This window comes from Phyllostomus hastatus, unplaced genomic scaffold, assembly GCF_019186645.2.
Source record: "Phyllostomus hastatus isolate PE091 unplaced genomic scaffold, TTU_PhHast_1.1 phas_scaffold_182, whole genome shotgun sequence".
In the NCBI taxonomy this organism is placed as follows: Eukaryota; Metazoa; Chordata; class Mammalia; order Chiroptera; family Phyllostomidae; genus Phyllostomus; species Phyllostomus hastatus.
Genome location: NW_025334013.1, coordinates 6,207,294 through 6,212,464, shown reverse-complemented (window position 1 = coordinate 6,212,464; position 5,171 = coordinate 6,207,294). Strand labels below are relative to the sequence as shown.

At 55.8% G+C, this 5,171-nt stretch overlaps 1 long non-coding RNA gene across 2 annotated transcripts; it reads right to left on the bottom strand.

Moving 5' to 3' along the window:
• Positions 1 to 3,566: 3,566 nt before the first annotated feature.
• LOC123831542 lies at positions 3,567 to 5,171 on the bottom strand. 2 transcript variants are annotated; one of them, XR_006787926.1, is made up of 3 exons: positions 5,063 to 5,171; positions 4,176 to 4,298; positions 3,567 to 3,778 (listed from the first exon to the last, which is right to left on the bottom strand). It is a non-coding gene; the product is annotated as an uncharacterized LOC123831542 (long non-coding RNA). The 2 variants fall into 2 exon arrangements; XR_006787925.1 differs by having other exon boundaries at positions 4,176 to 4,341; positions 5,063 to 5,163.

The following is a 5,171-nucleotide window of genomic DNA, read 5'->3' as shown; positions in this document are numbered from 1 at the left end:
TCAGGCTCTTCTTTCCCCCCTATTTGCAGCCTTGCTTTGTGGCCCCAAAGCATCAAACGCTTCACAGATAATCTAAGGACAAGACCGAGGCAGCCAGGTGGTGGTAGTCGTGGAAAGCTTGGAGAGCAATCACGTAGCTGGGTCTTGCAGAGCAAAGGAACGAGGTAGGTGGGAGGGCGGAGGCAGGAGGGGCCAGGAGTGTGCCGGAGACACCTGTGTCTGAATCAGTGGTGGCATCGGGCTCTCCGCTGGTCTCCTGGCTTCTTCCCTCGCCCTCTTCCAGGCCATTCTCAACCCGGCAGCCACCACGACCCCTCTGTTCATGATTCTCTCGCCTCAGCAGGTTCATTCAGAATCTCTCCAAGCCTCAGCTAGCCCGTGCGGCTGCTTTTAGCGCCCTTTGAACTCTGCCAGGTGGGCCCCGTGGAGGTGTCTGGAAGCCTGGCTCGAGAGAGCATGACTAGTGCTCAAGTTAAACTTGGCTTCTCCCCTTCTTTCCTTCATTTAGCCTGGGAAGAGCCGATGGGGTTCAGAACGCTCCACCCCCCAAATACGGCACCTTGGCACCTGGACCATTCTAAGCTGAGGGAGTTTGGGATAACGGCAGGAGGAGGAGCGGGGAGGCCTCTCGAACCTTCCCCCGAAGTGAGAGGTGCGCCCCCTCCCGGTCCCTGGAGGAGAGGAGCAGCCTCGTCTCCGAGGCGGAGTCTGAACGGAAGCCCCGTTCCTCCCACTGACCCCACGCCCTTGTCCCATCGCACTTTCCGGCCCTTCGTCCAGCCCCGCATACGACACGCAGCTCCGATCCGCCCGTGGGGGTTCATTTCTTCACGCAGGCCGCGCGCCCTGTGAAACGAACGAGTGCTAAATAAACGCTTGCTTCTGTCCAGTCGTCATCAGGGTAGCTCGCAGAGCCGACCTGAGACCCCGAGGGGGTCCAGGAAAATCTTTGCCCTTCTGTGCACAGTCTTCTCCTCCAGGCGGGGGTTGAACCCACGACTTTCAGAAAAATCAATCAATTGTCACGCTTCGGATGGCCACTCTGATTCGGAGCTCCCAGACCAAAGCGGTTCATCCCACCCGAGAAGCGGGGTGGGGAGGAGTTGGGAGGGGCTGTCATCTCCCTGTGCTTCCTGAACAGCCCTTGGGGCCAGCTCTGGAGGGGGCGTGGTGGGGAGGGGCGTGGTCCGGGCTGACCTTTCGTTTATCCTCTTGGAACTGCTTCCGGAGGCACTCGTCCGGGGTGGGAGGGAGCTGCGGAGCCTGAGCACGTGGGGGGCCCCAGCTAGAGTCTGGTCGGTGTCCCTTATCCAGGCCCTCCCAAAAGCTCTTACCTGGTTACCATGGGGATTTCGAGAGGCTAGTGGAGGGCGGAGCACCCCCACACTCCTCGGAGCAGGAACCAAACGCTTTCCTTCAGAATCCCGAAATTCGGGAGGACTACGGGGCCGACCCAGCCCTTTGGCGAGGGGGGGGGGGCGGTGTTTCCGGAGGGGCTGGCCGTCCGGGGTGATGTCCAGTCGTAGCCACTCCCGCCTTCCTCAGGCTCCCGGAATCCGTCATTTGTCTTGGGAAGGATTTCCAGACTATTGGAAGAACACGGACCCCTCCTTGTTTTTCTTAGAAGGGTCCTTATAAAACAAATGAGGGCTCAGGCTGGCCAAGAGAGAGGCTTGATTTCAAGTTTTCCAACGACAGGGGTCCTGGCCACACGCTGTTGAATTGTGAGGACAGGAGAGAAGCCTCATTTTCCTTAGCATCGGGATTGCTGCCTCCTTTCCCAGCTGAGGTCCACTTTTAAGAAATGCTTGGCCCTGGCTGGCCTAGCTCAGTGGATTGAGCGCGGGCTGCGAACCAGGCATCGCAGGTTCGACTCCCAGTCAGGGCACATGTCTAGGTTGCAAGCCATGACCCCTAGCAACCTCACACTGATGTTTCTCTCTCTCTCTCTCTTTCTCCTTCCCTTCCCTCTCTAAAAAGAAATAAATAAAATCTTAAAAAAAAAGAAAATCACTGTTCTTATTTAAGAAAGAAAGAAAAAGAAAGAAAGAAATGCTCGGAGCCCTGGCTGGTGTGGCTCAGTGCCTGGGAACTTAAAGGTCACTGGTTCGGTTCCCAGCCAGGGCACACGCCTGGGGCGTGGGCCAGCTTCCCAGTGGGCAAGGTCCCCGGTTGGGTGCGTGCAAGAGCAGCCCTCGGTGCCTCTCACACCTCACGCATCCATGTTTCTCTCCCTCTCTTTCTCCCTCCCTTATCCTCTCTCTAACAATAAGTAAATAAAATCTTTAAAAAAGAAAGAAAGAAATGCTTTGAAAGCTCCTGGGAGTGGGAAGTGAGGCCCCTGAGGGCGGGCTTGAACATGGACAATAGCCGGTTGTTGTTGCCACTTCCCCGGGGTTGGCAGTCCCTTTTGGCAGGGACCTCTTGCAAGGTCCCTTTTGTGAGGTTTTTGTGAGTCTGAAGGAGAAGCCGAGTGGGGGAGGGAGGGCGAGGAGGGGGCCTGCGTTTCCCCGGCCTGGCCCCCTTGGACCTTGGGGTCCCCTCCTCTGCTCATGGATGTGGGGATGGGGGTGAGGGCTCCACTTCGGAGATGGAGTGTCACTCCTCCCAAGCTAAGGGTCGGCCTCAGCTGGGTGGCAGAAGCAAGGGGGAAAACCCAAACCCGCATCGTTCAGATCCTGACGGCCTGTCAGTCTTTATGGGGCTCAGCAGCTCAAGGAAGAAAGAGTGTTGGAGCAGGTGCCCAAGGAGAGCAGTCGCCCACCACCCGCTGGCCTCCGGGGCCTCTTGCGAGGTCCCTTTGCCCAGCTCCCCTGCACGTGACAGCAGGGGCAGGAATTCCACAGTGAGGACAGGACGGTGCTAAGTGCCTGCCGGCTGCTTCTCCTGCTTCTCCTCCTTGGTTTAGCCCTCTGCTGGGGACCCTGGGGAGCCTGCAGCCTGTTAGCCTCTCAGCAGCCAGGGGAGGAGCGGCCATCCGCTGCCTCCTGTTGTGGCTTCTGATCTCAGTGAACGGAGTTAGCCTCACGCCCCACCTGCCCTGAGGCTGCAGGTGGGGCTCACATTCCAGCCCGGGAAACGTCCCATCAGTCCCTGTCAACCCACGCTGGTGCGACGGAGGGTCTTGGCCGTTGTCCCGGTACGTCCCACGCAGAAATTCAAGGGCTTGTTGTCAGCAGCCTTAGATGGACCACAGCGCCCTTTTCTGCTGTTTTGAATTTAACTTTATTTTTATTAAACATGTTTAACCGACGTCGAACACATATAGGAGAACATATAGATTGTTGAAAGGAAAGGGCATTTTAAAAGTTTATTGATTTTAGAGAGAGAGGAGTGGGAGGGTGGGGGGAGAGAGAGAGAGAGGCTGAGAGATTTGTTGTCCCACGCATCCGCGCATTCAGTGGTTGACCTTGCGTGTGCCCTGACTGGGGCTGGACCCCACAACCCTGGTGTGTCAAGATGGTGCTCTAAACCACTGAGCTGCCTGACCGGGGCCAAAAAACATATAGATCTTAATAAGGAGCATTGAAAAAACAAAGAATAGACTCACAACTTCCATACAAATATAAAATGAACACGTGTCAGAGATTTTATTTAACTCATTAACGAACGAGGGAACCGGCACATTACAATCGTTGCAACCAGTTGGAAGGACGATCAAGAGCGGATGCAGAGCTGCCAGGGACGCTGGGGTGCGCTCGCTGAACGGACGCAGGACTGGTCGGCGCCCAGAGGCCAGCAGCCACCTGCCACTCCACCGGGCGCGGTGCGCATTTTTCTGGAAAAGAATCATGTGCAGTATCATCCGTGTATTCAACGACTTCCAGGGTTATAAAATGGCTCAGAGATGATAAAAAGGCACGCCAAAGGCCGCAACCCGTGAGCATACACCACACAACACAGTCTCTGTCGAAGAAATCCAGTAATTTTGGAGATCGTTCGAGAGCACTTCCGCTTCCCTTCGCCTCCAGTGTGGGGCCCGGTTCCAAGGCGAACTCTTTGGTGATGCCCAGGACAAGACATGCAACCTCGGCCCTTTAAAAGCCCTTCTTCCCAATCATCCGTTACTCTTGCCTCCCTCCCCCAAGGCGGCCACTGCACGCATCTCCAAACCCAAAGGATAGCTTTGTCAGCGCCGGAACCTCCTATGAATGTAATAAAAAAAGTATACACACCTGCACACTTTTCTCGGCCTGGCTTCTTTCACTCAATCCAAGTGTTTCTGAGATTCCTCCACGCTGTTCTGCACATCAGCCATTCATTCTTTTCCATCCAGCCCAGTAAGTAGGAAGGGACCCCTGTATTCATTTCACTGTTCGTGGGCATTGGAGCAGTTTCCAGCTTAAGGAAATAATAGTGCCGTGGGGAGCGATCTTGGGCACGTGTTTTGGTGCCCATGGGCTCGCGTTTCTGCTGGAGTGGAATTCCTGGGGGGCGTGGAGAGTAGGTGTGCTCCTTTCCAGGAGCTTCTGCGAGGTTCCCAAAGGGGTTGGACCACTCCTTCCCACCAGGAGGTGGAGGAACTCACCTATTAGGATGGAGTTTCTCACATCCTAATAGGTCTCCCCTCTTTCCAGCGTCTGGCTCCAGGACTGTTTCCTGAACATGCCTAAGGAAGGTTTCTTCCCGAGAAGTCTAGGGTCTTGCCTCCGGCCATTTTTAAATAGCCGCAGAGAGTTGCGTTTGAAAGGTGGGTGGGAGCCTGTGTCTTCCTGCCTCAGAGTTTTCCAGGCCTCCCCTTCGCTCTCAGGGTGAGATCTCAGTCTGCACTTTTTTTGCTCTGGTCCCTGCTTGCCCCTCTCATCTGGGGCCCACCCCCCACCCCTCGGCCACTGGCTGCAGCCCCGCCCATCTTCTTGTGGTTCCTTAAACACACCAAACCCATCCCTCACTTCGGGGCCATTGCATCCATAGCTCCCTCTGCCGGAATGCCTCTCCCCAGATCTTTGCACGGGACTCCCCAAAATATCATCTTGACTCTCTTGGTGGTGTCCTATCCGACATAAAGAAATTGGGAATAAACGTAAAATGATGACTTCATGGTCTCCCGTGGAAAACTCACCGTTCAGCGGACACCCTTCCGGCTCTCCGACTCCTGGCGGCAGTGGAGGCCTCCGAGCCATTGCCTGGTGCTCTAAGTTGTAGAGAACCCACAGCAGAGCAGACTCTCG